This window comes from Apodemus sylvaticus, chromosome 10 (genome assembly GCF_947179515.1).
Source record: "Apodemus sylvaticus chromosome 10, mApoSyl1.1, whole genome shotgun sequence".
Classification (NCBI taxonomy): domain Eukaryota; kingdom Metazoa; phylum Chordata; class Mammalia; order Rodentia; family Muridae; genus Apodemus; species Apodemus sylvaticus.
In genome coordinates, this window is record NC_067481.1 from 62,888,663 (window position 1) to 62,907,873 (window position 19,211).

The 19,211-nt window shown below is 45.6% G+C and overlaps 1 protein-coding gene across 9 annotated transcripts in view; it reads left to right on the forward strand.

The window, feature by feature from the left end:
* The first annotated feature begins 8,421 nt into the window (after positions 1–8,421).
* The window catches only part of Epn2 (epsin 2), a 63,632-nt gene continuing 52,842 nt past the window's right edge, over positions 8,422–19,211 (forward strand). For all 9 annotated transcript variants that reach the window (XM_052195756.1, XM_052195757.1, XM_052195755.1 and 6 more), the window contains exon 1: positions 8,422–8,546. The gene's annotated coding sequence lies outside the window, so the exon portion shown is untranslated. The remainder of the gene's footprint in view (positions 8,547–19,211) is intronic.

Below are 19,211 nucleotides of genomic sequence, written 5' to 3' on the forward strand. Positions count from 1 at the left end.
TGTGATGTAGGCTAGGAGCCATCAGACTACTGGGGACAGTTCCCAGCTGGGTGGCAAGTTTTTTTCTCTCTACATTTTTTTTTTAAACAAGCAGGAAGTGATTTGTTACTGCGTCTAAAACATGGGTGAATGGGCCTGGGGTGAAAAACCAACTAGATTCAAGCACGAAGTCAGTGAGTGGTCTGAGCTGATTCAATCTCAACAAGTAAGGGAGGTATGTATAAGTAGGAGCAGAGGCTTAGCACATTTAGTTCACTGTCTTTCCCTAAGGGTGTGAATGAGCCACTGTACCGGGAGACCTGCTAACTGTTTTAGTGTATGAAAAGGAAGACATCATGTAAAGTTCTTTGGTCTGGAGAAACAGAAATTGATTCTAGTCACCAATGGGAGAGGGGAATACATACTATGTAACATATATCCATGTCCAAACAATGTACTGGCCACCTCAGAGACCCAGCTGCGTGGGGCTGCACATAAACCTCTCTCTGAACAACAGTATGAGAGAGGGAGAGAGCGGTTTGTGGAAAGAAATGGAGCAGCCCAGGCAAGGCTGGGAAAGACCACCACTATCCCCGACAGCTTCAGTACCTCAGAAGTGAGACTTAACAAGCAAATTATTTTTTGCTTGTTTTTCTGTTTGTTTTGAGACAGGGTCTCACAGTATAGCTCTGGCTGTCCTGGAACTCACTATGTAGACCAGGTTAGCCTTAAACTCCAACTGCCTATGCTTCTCCAGTGCTAGGATTACCACCAGCTCTTCTATTCTTAACACAGAGGGAAGATGCTACAATTAACCCAATGGAGGACCCTCATGTGGGTGGGAGGTTGGCAGAGGAGCTGTCCATGGTTGCTAGCACAAATCCTACCTTTGGGTCTGAGAACCCAAGATAAGTTCTTGACTAGGAGGAACCATGGAATTGCTTCTTCCTCTTTCTGGGCTGGAGTCAAGGTCAGGTGTGTTCAGGCTCTTGGTCTCTTATCCAAAGAACTGAAAATGAGGGCTCACCCTGATTTGCAAAAGAAGCAAGATCAGACATTATCATACAGATTAAAAGAGGAATATACTGTGAAGGCTGATGGTGTGCTGATGGGTGAGGATATTTAAGGGACTTCCTCTTACGGGTTAAAAAGCAGAAGGAATGAGGGGGCCAAAGGGTGAAATTTGTTGTTGTTTCTCTCTAGGAACGAGTTCCTTTCCATGAATACATCTGATTTAAATCATATGTGTTCCCAATTATGCATATACATAAAATGGTAAAAAACCCAGCAACCTAAAAGTTTACACCAGGACGTAGTTTTTCCTTGTAGCACATCTGTCACTAACCAGCTCAGGCCCATTAGGTCTTTCTGTGTTTTATGCTGGATACCTTGGGAACATATTTGAATAGAAACCGTCTAAGGTTAACTATTGTTATGTGGAAAGAACCATAGAGAGAGAGGTGTACTTGTAGCCTGATGTAGGTAGGGGTTTGAAGCTGCTAGATGCATTGTTTGGACAGTGGTGTGTGTGTGTGTGTGTGTGTGTGTGTGTGTGTGTGTTACAGGCAAAAGAGCTAGACTGTCCAGCCACTTTGTCACACGGAACTGGGAACCGGGATGGTTTGAACCCACATCCAGTAGAGGCCTAGATTGCCACTCTGTTCTCTATGCTGCTCTGCCTCGGTGCCTAGGACCCTCCTCACAACTGAGCTATGTTTTCTGCTCTCTCCCTTTTATTTTGGAATAAGGATTCACCAGAGTACCCAGGCAGGTCTTGAGCTGGGCTCTTAAATGCTGGGATCACAGGCCTGCTGGAACTGTTCTTGGGACACTTGCCTAGAGACTACGTCTGCACAGGAGAGTGAAGACAAATGGATGATAGGATGATGGCACGCAGCACTGCTTCTAGTTAGAGGGTGAAGAGGGCGCCGTTCTTTGTCCCACGGGACTTTTAACGACACCCAGGCATTAAGAATGAGGCAGTAGAGGCCAGGGTGTGGTTCTGGAGTAGATACCTGTTTAGGCATGTACAAGGATCTGGGTTCCATTTCCAAGACTGAGGGGGAAAAAGACAAGAAAAGTAAGGCACTCCTTATACTGCACTGGCACAGAAAAGCTCTGAGATACAGTTCTGGGAGAGACAAGCAGGAGGCCGCACACACAAGTACCACTCCACATGTGTGGGGCGTGCAGCCATGCAGCCACCCTGCCTCAACTGCTCCATCAGCTACACCATGTATATGACTATGACCTCCAGGGATTGTAGCACCAGCTGACTTCTTAGTGTCACACACCTCTTAGCTTACATAAGGATGGACTATGATGCTTGTACAGACCAGACTAGGCAGAGTAGGGCTTCGCTTGTGTGAGGCGAGGCCTTTGTTCAATTCCTTGCCTTCTGCCTCCCAAGTGATGAGGTGTGGGTCACCATGTCCCCATTTGGGGGACTTTTTTTTTTTTTTTTTTTTTTTTTTTTTTTTTTTAATTTTCAGGTTCAATACCCAGCAACCACATGGTGGCTCACAACTATCTATAATGGAATCTGATGCCCTCTTCTGGTGTGTCTGAAGAGAACAACATTGTACTCACATAGATAAAATAAATAAATACTTCTTTAAAATTTTTTCTCTGTTATTTCTAAAAAGAATTATTTTAATGTTTACATGGCTGTGTTTCTCTGTGTCTATACTACATGCATGCTCTTGGAGGCCAGAATCAGACATTGGATCCCTGGATCTGGAATTACAGGCTGTTGCGAGCTGCCTGCAGTGGTGCTGGAAACTGAACTCTGGTCCATTGGAGGAGCAGCAAATGCTCTTAACCACTGAGCCATCTAACTCTCCAGCCCTTTCTTAGTTATTCCAGTGGTTCTGGGATGGAGCCCAGAGCAGTCCGTGTTTGAGACAGGCACCCTACCATTAAGCTCTGACCACTAGATCCAGAACAGTGCATAGTGTTCAAATCTTTGGCAACTGGCAATGGTGGCTTTAGTTTGTAATCCCAGCACCCAGGAGGCTGAGGCAGAGGACTGCCATACGTTTGAGCTGAGCCTGATCTATACAGTATGTTCAGTGTGGGCTATAGAGTGAGTCTCTCTGGTATAAAAAGTCACAACAGGACCTTTGGGGAGGACTCTGGGCTTGCAGCACTCCCTGTCCTTGGGCTGTTGGTCTTCCCACACTCCTCTGGGATGACCTCCCCAGTCCCAGAGAAACCTAGAGTAATGGCAGTGGTCTTGATCAAGGCCTTCCTCTTCTGCGAAGCAGGAATGCCACTGCTGACCCCCAAATATCATGAAGATGGCTTCAGAAAAGGAACGTGAGGGAGGGTGGTATGCTTCCAAATGGGGTTGGGAGGATTGGCTTCACTCCACAGGACTGACCCCTCGGACCTTGTACAGGACAATGAGGGCCTCTACCACCTCCTAAGCACTACCCAATCCCTTGCTTACATTTTATCCTGTGGGCTAGCTTCTCACGTCTTAATCCTATCCAGTTCTCTTTCTGAAGCCTGCCTCAGGCCTGTAGGATGGCTCTTTTGGTACCGGTGCTTGCTGCCAAGCCTGACAACCTCAGTTCCTTCCCTAGGTCTCATATACGTGGAAGGAAGAGAACTGACCTCCAAGTATAGATCCCCCTCCCACAAATGTGTAAGTTAAAAAAAAAAAGATGTGGCCAGCCATGGTAGTGTACATGTTTAATCCCAGCACTCGGGAGGTAGAGGCAGGTGGATCTCTGAGTTTAAGGCCAGCCTGGTCTATAAGTGGAGTTCCAGGACAGCCAGGGCTGTCACACAGAGAAACACTGCCTTGAAGAAAACTCTAGCCACAGCTAATTCAACTATTTGTTGAGTTTTGGCTTTGTTTCTTCAGACAAGCTCTCAGTATGTAGCCCAGGCTGGCCATGAATTCAAAGATCTTCCTCCCTCAACTTCCCAGTAGTATGTATGATTAGAGGCTTGAGCCGTCATGTCTGGCTTCCTAATTAAATTAAAAAAATTTTTTTAAAGATTCATTTTGCTTGTATATATGTTTATGCGTCACATGAATATCCGGTTTAGAAGAAAGTGCTAGATTCCTTGGGACTGGAGTTACAGATGGTTGTGAACCAACATGTAGGTGCCGGAAACTGAACCTGGCTCTTCTCTTCAGGAGTAGTAAGTGAGTTTAACTGCTGAGCCATCTCTTCAGTCCCAGAAAGGTCAAATTTTAAAACTTTATTTATATTTCATTCATGTAAATTTAAGGACTGGAGAGATGGCTCAGTGGCTGAGAACTCTTGGCGCCCTTGCATAGGACCTGGGTTCTAACCACCTACAGGATGGCTCAGAATGGTCTGTAACTCCAGTTCCATGTCATCTGATGCTTTCTTCTGACCTCTGTAGAGACCAGCCACACATATGGTGCACCTAAAAAAATTCACCTTCTTAGTTATAACTGATACATTTCAGGTGTGTCCTGAAGACTCCTGGGCTTTTCAGAGGTGATGGCATAATATATATGTATACACACACACACACACACACACACACACACACACACCCACCCTCAGGTAGTTAGCCTAGCAAAGACCAAAATTCCATAAATCTCTTCTACCTTGTAAAACAATTATCCAAAGGAATATAAATCTTTTTATTCAGGGCTGTCTCTAGGCATAGTAGCACACACCTTTAATTCCAGCCCTTAGGAGGCAGAGGCAAAAGCAGGCAGAGCTCTGAGTTTGAGGCCAGCCTAGTATACACAGCTGAATGAAAAACAAAGAAGTAAAAGAACTCCGCCTAAAGTTTGGAGAAGACTTTTATTGTAGACATAAGGGAGAAAGCAGGCAGAGGGAAGAGTCCAGGCTGAACATGGTCAGCTGACTAAACCGGACCTCAAGAAGAGAGATGGGAGGGGAGCAAAAGGATGCTCAGGCCAAGCCACACACCTTTAATCCCAGTACTCAGGAGGCAGAGGCAGGTGGATTTCTGAGTTCGAGGCCAGCCTGGTCTACAGAGTGAGTTCCAGGCTATACAGAGAAACCCTGTCTCAAAAACCAAAAACAAGAACAAAACAAAAAACAACAACAACAAAAAGCCTGGTGTATTATATTCACATTCTCTAATTCTTCTCTCTTTCTTTCTTTCGAGACAAGGTCTCATGATATAACCTTGGTGGGCTGGAACTCACTACATAGAGCCATAGAGCAGGCTGACCTCAAACTCACAGAGATCTACTTGCTTCTGGTTGGAAAGTTCTGGAATTAAAAAAGAAGAAGAAGAAGAAGAAGAAGAAGAAGAAGAAGAAGAAGAAGAAGAAGAAGAAGAAGAAGAAGAAGAAGAAGAAGAAGAAGAAGAAGAACTGGGAGGAGCCACAGGTACTGAGGGATGCTGGGAGAGCTGGTCAGCATCTGCTTTGATATGTTAATGTGTGCCTCAGCCCTAGGTCCCAAGTTTCTGAGACTTACCAACAGGGAGTTCCAGGCCAGCCAGGACTTTATAATGAGCACCTGTCTCAAAACAAAACAAAACAAAACAAAGTGAGACAAAATGAGACAAAACAAGCCGCTTCTTAATGAACTGTGTTTCACACTGGTTCACCCTCAAATTATTTTCTGCTGTGAAGAATACTGAGTTCAGAGTTGGCAGTGGTAGAGGTGACATTCTGTTCTGTCACCTACAGCAATTGGAGACATTTCCTTAATCTTTTAGGGACCTTGACTTAGAAAAGCCAGACCCTTCCCTTGGCTGGGTGTGGTGGAGCATGCCATTAATTCCTGGAGGATCTCTCTGAGATCAAGACCAATCTGGTTTACAAGGTGAGTTCCTGGGCAGCCTAAGCTACATTGCGAGACCCTTTCTTCAAAACAAACAAACAAACAAACAAACAAACAAAACAAAGCTATACCATAATGAGGTTGTTGGTGCTCAGAAGTGACATCCCAACGGGTGTCATTTGACATGCAGAGTGCTTTGAACTGAAGGGCATTAGAAAGATGTTGCCAGCAGAGTCTCTTCTGACCCCTTCCTGCCTTTCTTTGTCCTGTGATGCCCTTTCATCCCTCAAGGTGAGCCACAGAAACTAGAATGCCTTTCCACTAACGCCAGCCATAAAGCCCAGACAACCTTCTGTGTTGGCCATGGAGAAGTTCTCTGAGTTAGCCTGTAGGTCACTAGACCTCCAATTCAGAATGGGTTCCGCACAGATCTAGGAAGGCATGCCATAAAGAGAAGCTAAGAATCAGAACAGGTGCTAGGCAGGGGTGGCGCACGCCTTTAATCCCAGCAGGGAGGCAGAGGCAGGCGAATTTCTGAGTTCAAGGTCAACCAGGACAGCCAGGGCTATACAGAGAAACCCTGTCTCGAAAAACAAAAACAAAAACAAAAACAAAAACAAAACAAAAAAAAAATTCAGATCAGGCAAACCTCTCTGGTCTTCTGTCTTCTGTCAGAGTTCTGCTTAATCCCATTTCTGTATATCGGTTCATTCTTCATCAAACGAACACATAGGCGGTCAGTCAGTTTTCTCTGGGTTCTTTGAATCTTCACTGCTGAAGGCTTCTTGCCACATAAATGATCAAATCAACTGTATTTTGTCCATTCCTGTTAACTAGTCTTTTGTTAGAGGGGAGTTGGCTGATACCTTGTGATAAGAAGCAGAGAAATCAAATGCATTTTCCCCTACCCGATGGGCCAGTTCAAAATGGAACTATAGTTCTCATGGCAAAGCAAGAACATAATGTGTGATTCCATTCATTAATCCAGGGACACACTGTAGCAGTAAATTATGGGTCCGGGCTTCCAGCATCCAGAATGTTCTCAAGTTAGACTTTCAAAAGAAAAGTGACCACATGAGTTTGCAAATGTGTTAGGGGTGGCCTTCAGCTTTATTATATCTTAGGTAGAGTAAAGGACTCTAGATTCCCTACTTTTGACCATGTGCCTTTTTTTTTTTTTAGGAGAATTTGTGAGTTCTTTGTAGGAAAAATGTATTTGTTGTTCTGAGAAGTTCAATGACCTGCAAATTCTCCTTCAGTGAGCAAAGGCAGAATGAAAATGTTGGGCACAGCCTGGTAACAGAAACTGTCTTAGTTAGGGTTTGTATCACTGTGAAGAGAAGCCATGACCAAGGCAACTCTTATAAAAACAGCATTTAAGCCAGGTTGTGGTGGCGCACGCCTGTAATCCCAGCACTCTGGGAGGCAGAGGCAGGCGGATTTTTGAGTTTAAGGCCAGCTTGGTCTCCAGAGTGAGTTCCAGGACTGCCAAGGCTACACAGAGAAACCCTGTCTCAAACAAAACAAAACAAAACAAAACAAAAAAAACCCAAAACAACAACAACAACAACAAAACAGCATTTAATTGGAGCTGGCTTACAGGTTCAGAGGTTCAGTCCATAATCATGGGCAGGAAGCAGGGCATAGTCCAGACAGGCTTGCTGCTGGAGGAGCTGAGAGTTCTACATCTTCAATAGAAGGCCAGCAGAAGAGTGTCTTCCAGGTGCGGGGGTGGGCTAGGAGATGGGTCTCAAAGCCCACCCCTACAGTTACACACTTCCTTTAACAAGGCCACACCTATCCCAACAAGGCCATTTCTCCTAATAGTGCCACTCCTTGGGCCAAGCATATTCAAACAACTGAAACAGTACCCTGTACCCTCCTTTAGAGCCCTGATTCACTTCCTAGACCCTGTTATAAGGACACTTTGCTAGTAGCTTTGGTTCAGTTCTGACCTTTCTGAGATCCTCCCTCAGTGAATTTTGGACCCTCTTTGCCTTCCTGCATAAGGCCTGTCTCTGTGTGCCCCACTTAAGCTTGGCATGTGGCCTTATATTGCTTTGATGGGTGCATAAGTGTGAGACAGCAGGCTTGCAGTTGGGGTTGCTAAATCCCAGGGTCCTGATGAATCATGGGAGACTCAAGCAGCGGAGGGTCCAACCACTTGGGCTGTCAAAGTTCTGGACGCAACATTTTTATTGAAACGCACACACAGAAAAGTACACAATATGGGTACTGTATAGAAATATGGGTAAGTGAATCTTCATGAAGTGAACGCACTTGTAGCTAAATAAATCAGCTCTGTCTGGCACCTGGCCTCCTTCCTGTCTGCTTCACAACATGTGCAAGTGGAAACACTACGAGGCCATGGTTCTGATTAGGCTAGGTGGGAGTGCTGTGCTGGAGTACTTAAGGGAGGAGCATGGATTGAAGGTTAAGGTAGTTATGTATGCCCTGGGGAACTGTTGAGATTGGGGAGAGGTGTAGGACTCTGAGCTAGGGCTTCACAAATTTGGTAGGTTTGTGTAGTAGCAGAAGCTATTTAGAGGAGGCCTTGGGGGCATAAGTGGGAGGGGCGGACTGGACTGGAGGCGGGGCCTGGGAGCCAGGGAGGGCGGTGCCAGTATGTGTGGGAGGAGCCTCAGCGCTCGGAGGGAGGGGCTTGCGCGCGCGCGCTCGCTGCCGGCGCGCCCCCTCTCGGCCGCCATGTTGGCTGGCGTGTGGGTGTCAAACGCTGCACGGGCTTGGGTCGCTCCCGCCTCTACAGCGTCTTCGGCAGCTGCAGCCTTGCACTCGCGCTGGCCAGGAACGGAGGTGAGCCGGGACTCGTGGGGCTTGGTGTGGTGGTGGCTCGGGAGTCGGGGCGGGGCGGGGCGGGGCGCGGACCTTCTCTCCAGTGCGTGGACGCCCCTAGAGCACCGGCTTCCCCGTCGCCGGCCGGGGCGTGCACCGTGCGGCCAGCCGGACCCCACCCGGCTGGACTGCTCAGTCAGGCCCCGCCCCACCTGAGCCCGCTCTGAGCTGAGGGAGGACATCTGCCTCCCGGCTTCGGCTCCTGTCCTCGCCTCACACCTCTGCTCCCGAGCCTTCAGTTTGGAACAACCCCGCCCCTCCCCAGAGCGTGTTCTTCCCCCCGGCTCACCCCTCGACCCGTGTCCAAGCCCGCCGGCTTCCCTCCGGGGACCGGGCCAAAGGGTCCTCTTACCCACGTCTTTCCCCCGGGACTGGATTCTCCTACCCGGCCCCCACTCCACAGCACAGCGGGCACGGGGGCGGCGAAGCCAGGCTCCAGCTGCCTTTTGTTTCGCGTGGGATGGCAGAGACCTGGCCGCCCTGTTGGGCGAGTCCGGGTGGGCGAGCCGCGCGTGGGGTCGGCCTCTTCCGGGAGACCCTCGCTCTCCTGTGGGCCGGCTCCGTCGGAGCGCGAGCCGAGCGCGTTGGGAGAGGCAGGCCATTCCTAGAGTCCGGGCCAACAGGTTTTTGTTTGCAACCTGAAGTTGGCCCAGTGGTTTTGCAGGGGGAGCAGACCGTTCGAGCTCCCAAGAAACCCTAGGTCGGTCGTTATAAGTCTGTCCCTTGGTTTCGGGCCTCAGTCCTTCCCAGCGGCCTCTTCACTTTAGTGCTGCCTTGGGAACGCATTTGAAGTCTATGTTTCAGAAAAGATAGGATTGAGCCATTCGTGTGTTTTTTTTTTTTTAATTTTTTAATTTTTTTTGACTAGAGGAACTAAGGCCCAAAAATGTGTTAGTTTGCCCAAGGTCATCTAGGGATAGGGTGTCTGACACAGCTGGAAGCCCCAACTCCCGGGACACTTAAGGGTTTCTTTAACGTTGAGGATTCCCCCAAATCGCTTGCCTGCTATTTTTAACATTCATACAAGAAAATGGGCAAGGAAAGATGAGAAAGACCTGTGAATTCTTCTTTTGCACACTCAAGAAAATACCCTGTGGGGGAAAAAGGGATTGAAATGGCGTTGAAATGATTGAAAAATGTGAAATTCTATGTTGGATGGCCCTACTATTATGTAATCTAACAAGGCTTAGCGGGAACTTTGTGGTCTTGTAACTCTAGATATAGAGTGATAGCGGCCGAAACTGGATCCGCAGTGACCGGACTGGCTTTGCATTGATAGTTGCGCTTTCCATCTCTATTTTGTTGGTAATGAAGCTCCTGTCTGTATTTAAATGAACATGGGAGGAACTACTGCTTGCTTCTGAAGGGGGTTCCTGATTAATGATTGTGTTGGGGAAACACCTGTAGGTCTCATTTTTTATTTGAATGTTTGCTTTTGTTATGTTTGTGACAGGTTCTCTCTAGGTAGTTAATCTGGCCTTGAATGCACTGAGATCCACCTGCATCTGCCTCTTTGGGTGGAGATAATAAAGATGTGGGCCACTACACCCAGGCTGCTTTTGTGACTTTAAAGTTTGGTTTTCCTAGTTTTGAAGTTAGGCTAGTTATTTGTAACTGTGTGGCTCGGCTGTTTCATAAATGTTAATTGTAAAGTACTATACCACATAGGCTAGGTTTGAGTAATTTTGTTGGGCTTTTGGATTTCTCCCTGAGATAGAAAGGGGTTCAGTTAATCTCTTTCCCTGCAGGGTGTATGGTGTGGAACATCCGAGTTACAAAGAAATAGGAAACTTTAAAAAAAAAGTGTGTGTGTCTGAGGGGGAATGTATAGTGTAGGTGCCTTCTGAGTGCAGAAGAAGAGGGTGTGGAATCACCTGCAGCTGGAGTACATTTAGTTGTGAGCCCTCTGATGTGGGAAATGAGCTCTGGTTCTTTAAAAAAGTATGTGCTCTTAACTGCTTAGCATTCTCTCCAGCCTAGGTATTTGAAACTTCTAAGTGATGATACCTGGCATGGTGTTTGTAGTCTTGAAAAATGGCCTATCCTTTGCAGAACCTCTCTGTGGAAATATGACTGCCTCTTATATAATCTTTCATAATGAGGAATAGATTTCCCAACAGTGAAGATTCTGATAAGAGTCCTGTGAAAGTAGTTTAAAAGGTTTGTAGAATCTGATTTATTTTAATGGTTTGTGTTATTTTTTTCTCTAGAAGTTAAAGGAAGTTTTAAGTTTCATTAATAGTGGCAACTTTCAAGTTCTTTGTGGACTGAAGCATAGAAAGAATGAATTTCATTCACTTGCCCACTGTGTGCAGAGCTTTCCTGTCTTTTGGATGGGTGTGATTGACTGCTATGAGTACCTAGAATTTAGTTCCTGAGAATTTAGTCCCCAAAGGGTCTCACTGTGTGATTCAGGTTGGCCTGGAATTTGATTCTCCTGCTTCACTCTTTACAGGGATTGAATTACATACAGGGCATGGGCTACCATGCTTGGCCTTTGGTCTGCTGGTTAAGAGTATTTGGGTTTACACTTGCCTCTCTGTCAAGCCTTTGCCAGCTGCCAATATTTGGAACCTTCTTCCTCTACTCTCCCAGCCTCCCCACCACACAGGGTCTGTTAGGGTACTCTGGGCATTTTGAGACCAACATCTTTGAGGCCAGTGGTTGCCTTTTTTTTTTTTTCTCCCAAAGCTCTGTTCAGTTTGTGACATACAGTACTTAGGTCTAATAAGTAGTCATGCAAACCAGGCTGGTCTTTCTATGTATGATTCTGTACCACTAGTCCTACTGTTTAACCTTCTTCTGGCATAAACCACTACTGTTGGCCTTCTGTATAGTAAAATGACTGTCAAGTGGATTTCTTTCTTTCTTTTTTTTTTCCCTGCAATGTTGGGAATTGAACTTAAGGCCTCACACATGCTAGGCAAAGTACTCTGCTACTGAGATGTGTACCCAGTCCTCCAGCTGATTGAGTTTTTGAAAACTGACCAACACTGATTAAGTCTGTCACTGGCTTGTAGCTCTGGTTGCCCTGGAATGCAATATGTAGACCAGGTTGGCTTGGTGCTGGGGTTAAAGGCATTTCTCACCATGACTAGCTTGCTTGCTTTCTCTCTTTCTTTCTCTTTTTCTCTCTCTTTCTCTCTCTCTCTTTCTTTCAGATTTATTTATTATACGTAAGTACACTGTAGCTGTCTTCAGACATTCCAGAAGAGTATCTTGTTATATATAGATGGTTACGAGCCACCATGTAGTTGCTGGGATTTGAACTCAGGACCTTAAGAAGAGCAGTTGGTGCTCTTAACCACTGAGCCATCTCTCCCACCCCCCCTTTCTTTTAAAAAGATTTATTTATTTATGTATATGAGTACACTGTAGCTGTAAGACACCCAGAAGAGGGGATTGGATCCCAATTACAGATGGTTGTGAACCACCATGTGGTTGCTGGGAATGAACTCAGGATCTCTGGAAGAGCAGTCAGTGCTCTTCTGAGCCATCTCTCCAGCCCCATGATTAGCTTTCTTAATTTAAAAAAAGATTAATTTTGTTGCTTATTATTTTATTATTTGTGTGTGTTTCTTTATATGTGTGTGTACATGGGTTCAGTGCTCTCAGAGGCCAGAAGAGGATGTGGGATACAACAAGTTTCTGGACATGGGTGCTGGGAACTGATCTTGGATCCTCTGAAAGAGCAGCAAATACTCTTAACTTAGCCATCTCTCCAACCCCCACATTTATTTTCTGTGTCTCTGCATGACCGAAGAGGCCATCAGGCCCCATTATAGATGGTTCTGAACCACCGTGTGGTTCCTGGTAATTAAACTCAGGACCTGGAAGAACAATTAGTGCTTTTAACCACGGAGGCATCTCTTCAACCCAAATTTATTTTCTGTTTGTCTGTCTTTCTTTCCTTCCTCCTCTTCCTCCTTTTCTTTTGAAATAGGGTCTCTCCATATAGCCCTCACTGTCCTATTGATCAGGTTGGCCTCAGACTCATCATTAGAGATCCACCTGCTTCTGCCTCCCATTGAGATTAAAGGTATATGCCACCATATCTGGCCTAGAATTTTCTTAGTTCATAGTGCCTAAAAATAGAAACTTAGAAAAGCAAGTCCAAGGAAACATGTCTGTGGCTAAGTGTGTATTTAGCCCCTGTATCTAGAGGTGTGTTTGACCATACCTGCTAGTAGTCAGATGATTGAGAAGTCTGAACCCTAACATCTTGATGCTCTTTTAGAAATGGTTCCAATTTACAGGCTACTATCAGAGCATAAGGTTGGGATTGAAACCCGTATGTGAGTGGATACTCTTAGATCTGCTGGACTATAAGCTTTGAGACTCATTTACACTGGGTCCATGAGTCCCATGGAAGGCTGGGATCTGTAAATGGCGATCTGTAAAGTTCCTGGCTTTCTCCAGACCTTAGGATCAGTGGAAGAACTGTGATTTAAATGTCAGTAATTGAATGGGCTACTTTATGATAGGTGGTTTATTTAGGTTTGGAATTTAAAGGAAGGAAAAAAAAAGGCATGCTCTGTGAGGTCCCTGTTTCCCTAGAGTGGATTGATTCTTCTAGTAACTCCCAGCACTTTTGGGTCCTGGACTAAGCTTCATTTCTGGGTTCCTGGTTTCTCTTCCTGTGGATCCTAGTTCAAGCAGTGTACTGCATTTAAGTGTGTTCTAGAGAAAGAATGGGTAACTCAGCTTTCTCTGTTCAAAGCAGCGCAGAGTTGGTCCATAGGGACTCTTAAGGCTTTGGTCATGTAACTCAGCTGACAAATGGAGAAATAAGCTCTTCCTGAGGGACGGCTGGCCACCCAGGGCTAATGCATGATGTGAATTTAAAAGCATTTATAATTAATTAATCACTCGAATGCAGGCTGCATCCTTCCTCTGCTCTCACCCTTCTTTGTAATATCATTGTCACAGCCCTCTCATCCTGCAGCATAGTGGTTTAGAGAATTTAATGGCATAATTTGCCTGCCACAGCCTCATGGTAGATTGCTTTGGAACTGGGCATGGGACCGGGTCAAATGGGCCTCCTGGCTGGATGGGGCGGGGCCCAGTCCACCGATCTTTGAGCTTGATTTGTTCTACCCCTAAAGTAAGACCAACAAGGACTACTTCGTGGAAAAGACACTCATCCACTCTCTACTTTGCTGTGCATCAGCATTCCCTAGAGGGTTGGTGTCAGTTGGTGGGGCTCCACCCCACCAGGGTTTCCTTTTTTTTGGGGGGGGGGGGTTGGTTTTTGGTCTTTTGAGGCAGGGTTTCTCTGTATAGCCCTGGCTCTCCTGGAACTCACTCTGTAGGTCAGGCTGGCTTCGAACTCCGCCTGCCCCTGCCTCCTTAGTGCTGGGATTATAGGCGTGTGCCACCACTGCCCGGCATCCCACCAAGGTTTCCAATTCAGTAAATAAAACCTGGCAACACCTCCCCTTGCTTCTTGGATAGGTTCTTGTGTAGCTTAGGGTGGCTTGAATTCACTGTATAGTTAAGGATGACTTTGAAATTATAAATCTCTTGCCTCTGCTTCCTAAATGCTGAGATTATAGGCATGTAATGGTTTATGTTGTGCTGGGGATTGAACTCAGGGCTTTGAGCATATTCGACAAAACATTGTACCACTGGCTATATCATACTCGTCTTGAGAATGCATATTCAAGGTTTTAAAAAGTACACTTATTACTAGTTTTGTTTTACTTTTTTGAGACAGGCTCTCACCATGCAGTTCTGGCTGTACTGGAACTTGTGGGTAGACGAGGCTGGCCTATTAACTCAGATCCACTTGCCGCTGTCTTCTGGGTAGCTCAGCTATTATTTTCTTGAAGGCAAGTGTGTGTATAATTTTTTATCATATATACACATTTTAAGTTATATAAATACATCTGTGTCTGTGTGTATGCACTGTGTGGGTGAGGGTGACCACAGTATCCAGAAGAGGATATTGAATACCATGTAGCTGAGTTAGAGGTGATTTTGAGCACGCAGAGCTGGGCACTGAGATCCAAATTCAGATCCTTTGGGAGAACATTAAGTGGCACCCTTAACTGTTAAGCCATCCCTGTGGCCCCTATTTGTTTATTTACTTAGTCGTGTATGTGCACACACCATCAAGTGTGGGTGTGGGTGGTGTAGGTCAGAGGACAACTTGTGGGAGTCAGTGCTCATCTGTTGTGTAGGTCCCAGGGATACAGCTCAGGTTGTCAGGCTTGGTGGCAAGTGTCTTTACTTCCTGAGTCATCTTGTCAGCCCACAGAACATATGTTTTTAACCAGTGTCTGCATGTTACTGATGTTGCCAGTTTGGGGACTAGACTTTGGAATCTTGGACTAAGGACTGAAAGAGAAGGCATGTGAGGTGTCTAGCACCAACTGCCTGTGCAGAGGAAATCAGAATGCTTCTAAATATTGCTCTGAAGATGGCAGTGTGGCATTTGGAAAGGAATTTAAGTTCTCTGAGCGCTGTTCTCACTTTGATTTTTCCTGTCTTGATTTCAAGCATGGTTACAAGCATCTTCCTGTGTGAGTTAGTTGGTTCATTTTCTTTAGAGATAGTTACGTGAGATGAAAGTAGCCTTCAAAATGGCAGGAAATCTTCTATCCTGTTAAAAGCAGGTGCATTCCTACTTGGCTGGCATAGTGATGACTTTCTAGACCTTTTAGGAATGCAGCTTGGAGAGGTGGTGGTTGGTGGTTGTTGGCTTTTGGTCTGTCTGCGCAGAACACCTAAGGGTCGTTAGTCACCATCAGTCCTGATGGTAATGAAAATCACTTAATATAGATTGATGTAATATTCTTTGGTGTTTAGAGTTTGAAGGAAAAAAAAATCCCTTTTCCACCCATCACCACGTCTCTTGCATTTTGAAAGAACTAATGCTCAGGGTTTGGCAACCTGTACCAGGCTTCCCAGTGAATGAGTAGTATTTTGTGGTGTGTGGAGTGTGTGTTGTCTGTGTATGTTTGTATTTGGGGTGGCTGTGGTGTATGTATGGTGTGTTTATGGGGTGACTGTGATGTGGTACATGCTGTGAGCTCTGGTGGGAGTGTATATAGAGGCCAGAGCAGGACTTACCAGGAGTCTTTGTTGCTCTATAACTGCTGTCTTGATAAAGGATCCTTAACTGAATATGAAGTTTGTCATTTGGTTAGGCTGACTGGTCAGTGAACTCTTTGGTTCTGCCTATCTTTCCCCATCAATGCGTGTGCTCTATGCTGAGCTTTTCATATGGGTCTGGAGACTTGAGCCCACATGTTAGTAGAGCATGTGTTTGTATTCACTGAGCCATCTCTGTAGCTCATACTTTACAGTCACTTGTGTCAAACTCAGAACCTTATTGGTTTTCCTCCTTAGCCTGTGTTGTGCTGTGTGCTTCTGTGACCTCTCTGTTTTCTCACAGCAGTCCTAAGAGTGGCATTTCACAGGTTAGTGCTCTCAGATTGGGAGGGGGCTTGGCAATGTTTTTTAATTCAGTCTGATACTTGTCTGAGTTTGAAATTTAATGAAATCATTTCTATGACAATAGCTCACCCCACCCCATTCCATAAGGAAAAAAATTATATTACCTCAAGAGGCTCAGGGGAATGGACATATTTGAAGGACAGTTTTGTGACTATAGGTAGGGTATTTGAGGTCTGGGGTCAGACCAGTGGGTGGGAATAAAATGTGTCTTGCCAACATACTTAGTCTGACTGAGAGGACAAAGTTAACATTTGTGACAAAATTAGAAGCCATCCGTGTTTTGAACTGTGATTTTGATTTTTGTCAGGAGGCTAAGAAGGTAGAATTTAAAAAATCTAGAACAGTCAGGGAGGATATCAGGGAGATTGTAGGGTTGAGCTGGGCCTCGAAGGACAAGGACCTTTATGAAAAACAAATGGCAAGGAGTTTCCCTTGGGGCAGCTGGATGGATTCCTGAGGTGGACCTGGGTGTGGGTGTCCTTGTGTATACATCTTGATTGTGTGCTGTGTTAAATCTGTGTTGCTGAGGAGGGTGATTTGTGGCCAAGAGGTTTGGATTTGATGCCCCAGGAGCTTGTATTCCTGGTATACCTATAAGACATGAAGTCTGGAAAGCTTTTAAAAAATTGTTTCTAATGGGGCCTCTTCCCAGACCAATGGGGAGGGACCAAAGATTTTCTTAGAAGTGCCCAAGCAATTCTCATACACAGGGAGAGCTGTGCTTAGGGTAGCCTCTAGGAACACTGGGGCCTGGAAGATATTGCAAGGGAATGGACGCTAGAGAGAAGAGAAAGCCTGTGGGTGAAGGAGTTGAGAGTAAGTGAGCCTTGAGCTCTCTTAATTACTGGGAATGGGCCACAGAGGAAAGGTGGGGCAGATGAAGAGAGGAAGGAAGATGGCCTCTAAACCACCTTGGGGAAGTGGGTACTTTAGCTAAGGGTAAAGAAAGTTAGTACCAGAGGAGAGATTGTGATCTGTTGGGTAATCCTTTCCACCTGAGCCCCAGGCAAGGAGCAGGCAGAGCCGGTTCTTGTGGTTCTTATCTCCCCATTGAGGCTCCTACTCTAGATTGCTATAATGATTTCAGCAGGCAATATTTGCAACAAAGTTTGTTTTTGATTTATTTTATATTACATGGTGTTTTGCCCGCCTTTGTGTTCATGTATCAAGTCCTTGCCTGATGTTGCTGGAGTCCAGAAGGGGGCATCAGAACCCTGCTGGAGCTGTAGTTAGCTGTCATGGTGTGCTGGGGATTGACCCGGGGTCCTCTGGAAGAGCAGCCAGTTCCTTAACCACTGATCTATCTTTCCAAGTCCAATATTTGTAAAATGTAAATTGCAATTCTTTTTATCGCCTGTTTTTTTTTTTTTGTTTTTTTGTTTTAATGCAGTGAAGTCTTACTATGTATCTCTAGATTGGCCTAAAATTTGTTATCCTCTTGCTTCAGCCTCTCAAGTGCAGGGAGGAATTAAAAATGTATGCCACCATGCTCAGCAAAATCAGCGGTGGTGGCGCATGCCTTTAATACCAGCACTTGGGAGGCAGAGGCAGGCGGATTTCTGAGTTTGAGTCCAGCCTGGTCTACAGAGTGAGTTCCAGGTTAGCTCTGTGAGTTTCTACACAGAGAAACCCTGTCTCGGAAAAAAAAAACAAAACAACAACAACAACAAAACAACAAAAAGTAAGTTTGTATTAAAGAGTTCATAGCTTTGATATTTAATGTTACTAGTCAAAAATAACAAGAGTTTTTTTTTTAATCTAGTATTTAATGAATATAATATCATTTATGGTGTTCTCGACAAAAAGGTAGCTCAGTTTATGCCCCTATTTGATTCTTATTACATACATGAACTGTGTGTTTACTGGTCTGGGACACATGAGTTAGTGAGTAAAATTTAAGTCTCTGCCTGCAGGTTTTGGGATCTGTAGATGTTGGCTCCTGACAGAGTGAGAAATAATGTTGGCCCTGGATGTATCAGCAGATAGACAAATGTAAAAAGTGGTGTTAGACATTGATGGAATCTGAGGGTCAGAGAAAGTGTTAGGAACTAATGTGGAAACCATCTGGATCTTGAAAGTACAGAGTTATGGGGGATAGAGGAGGAGCAGAACCAATGGTACTGTGTTTGCAGAAGGCTAGAGACATGGTGTCTGGTTGAGTGGAGAATGGAAAACAGAAGGGGTGGCTGGGCAGCTCCAGCAACAACTTGGTAAAGCTGAACTGGTAGCTATGGTTTTCAGTCTTTTGGCATGGTGAGTGGGCAGTTCTGTAGGTCTCCCACCCAGTTCCTTACATGAATGGCCCTGCTGTGCTGAAAGCAACAACTTAATTGAAATGGATTGCTGTGTTAAGATCAGCCACAGTGCCATCTTCTACAGGTACTGGGGAGCTAGATGGCAACAGGGCCCAAGGACCTGAGGCTTCTCCCAGAGCACCTGACAGGACTGTTTAGTGTCAGTGAAAAGGGTGGGGCTGAAAAGAGTTCCTGTTCCACCCTGTTTTCCAGGCCAGTTTCCCAGGGCCAAAATGATAATTTTATCCTGGGCTGGTGCTGACATGGCATGCAAAGTCCTTTGAGACTAGAATGCCCACACTTAGAACAATGTGTTTTCTAGAAATCTCTGGGGAATTTTATGGCCATGTGGTGAAGATAAGGAACTCTCTGGTAAGCTTGAGACACATGTCAAATACTGTACCTGGCTGGGTACAGGTATCAGGGAGATGAGATGATTCTAGCCTGCAGTTCTTGGTATGGATAAGAGGAAAGCTGTTAGGGTGGATTAAAGCACAGGATGATCTTGGCTGAATATATGGTGTCTCTTTTGAGTGCTGCCTCAGTTTTCTGGCTGTTTTGGGAGTTGAGGTGTTAACAGTCCTGATGTGAGCTGGGGCAGCCAAGGAGGAGAACTCACTTGCTTACCTTTAGAGCTTCTAGACCTTTCATATTTCTTTGCTTATGGCCCAGTCTAAGCCAGCTGTGGCTGTTTTGACCATCCTACATCATCAGTGTGACACTGCCTTATTTGCCTCCCATCTCCAATCTAAAGGACCCTTGTGTTTCTGATTGACCCACTCACTGGGTGGTCTTTCCCTATCTCAAGTTAGGGGAGAATGCTCTCTTTCTCTGCCGCTGCCTGCTTGCCCCATTGCCTAACATGCTCACA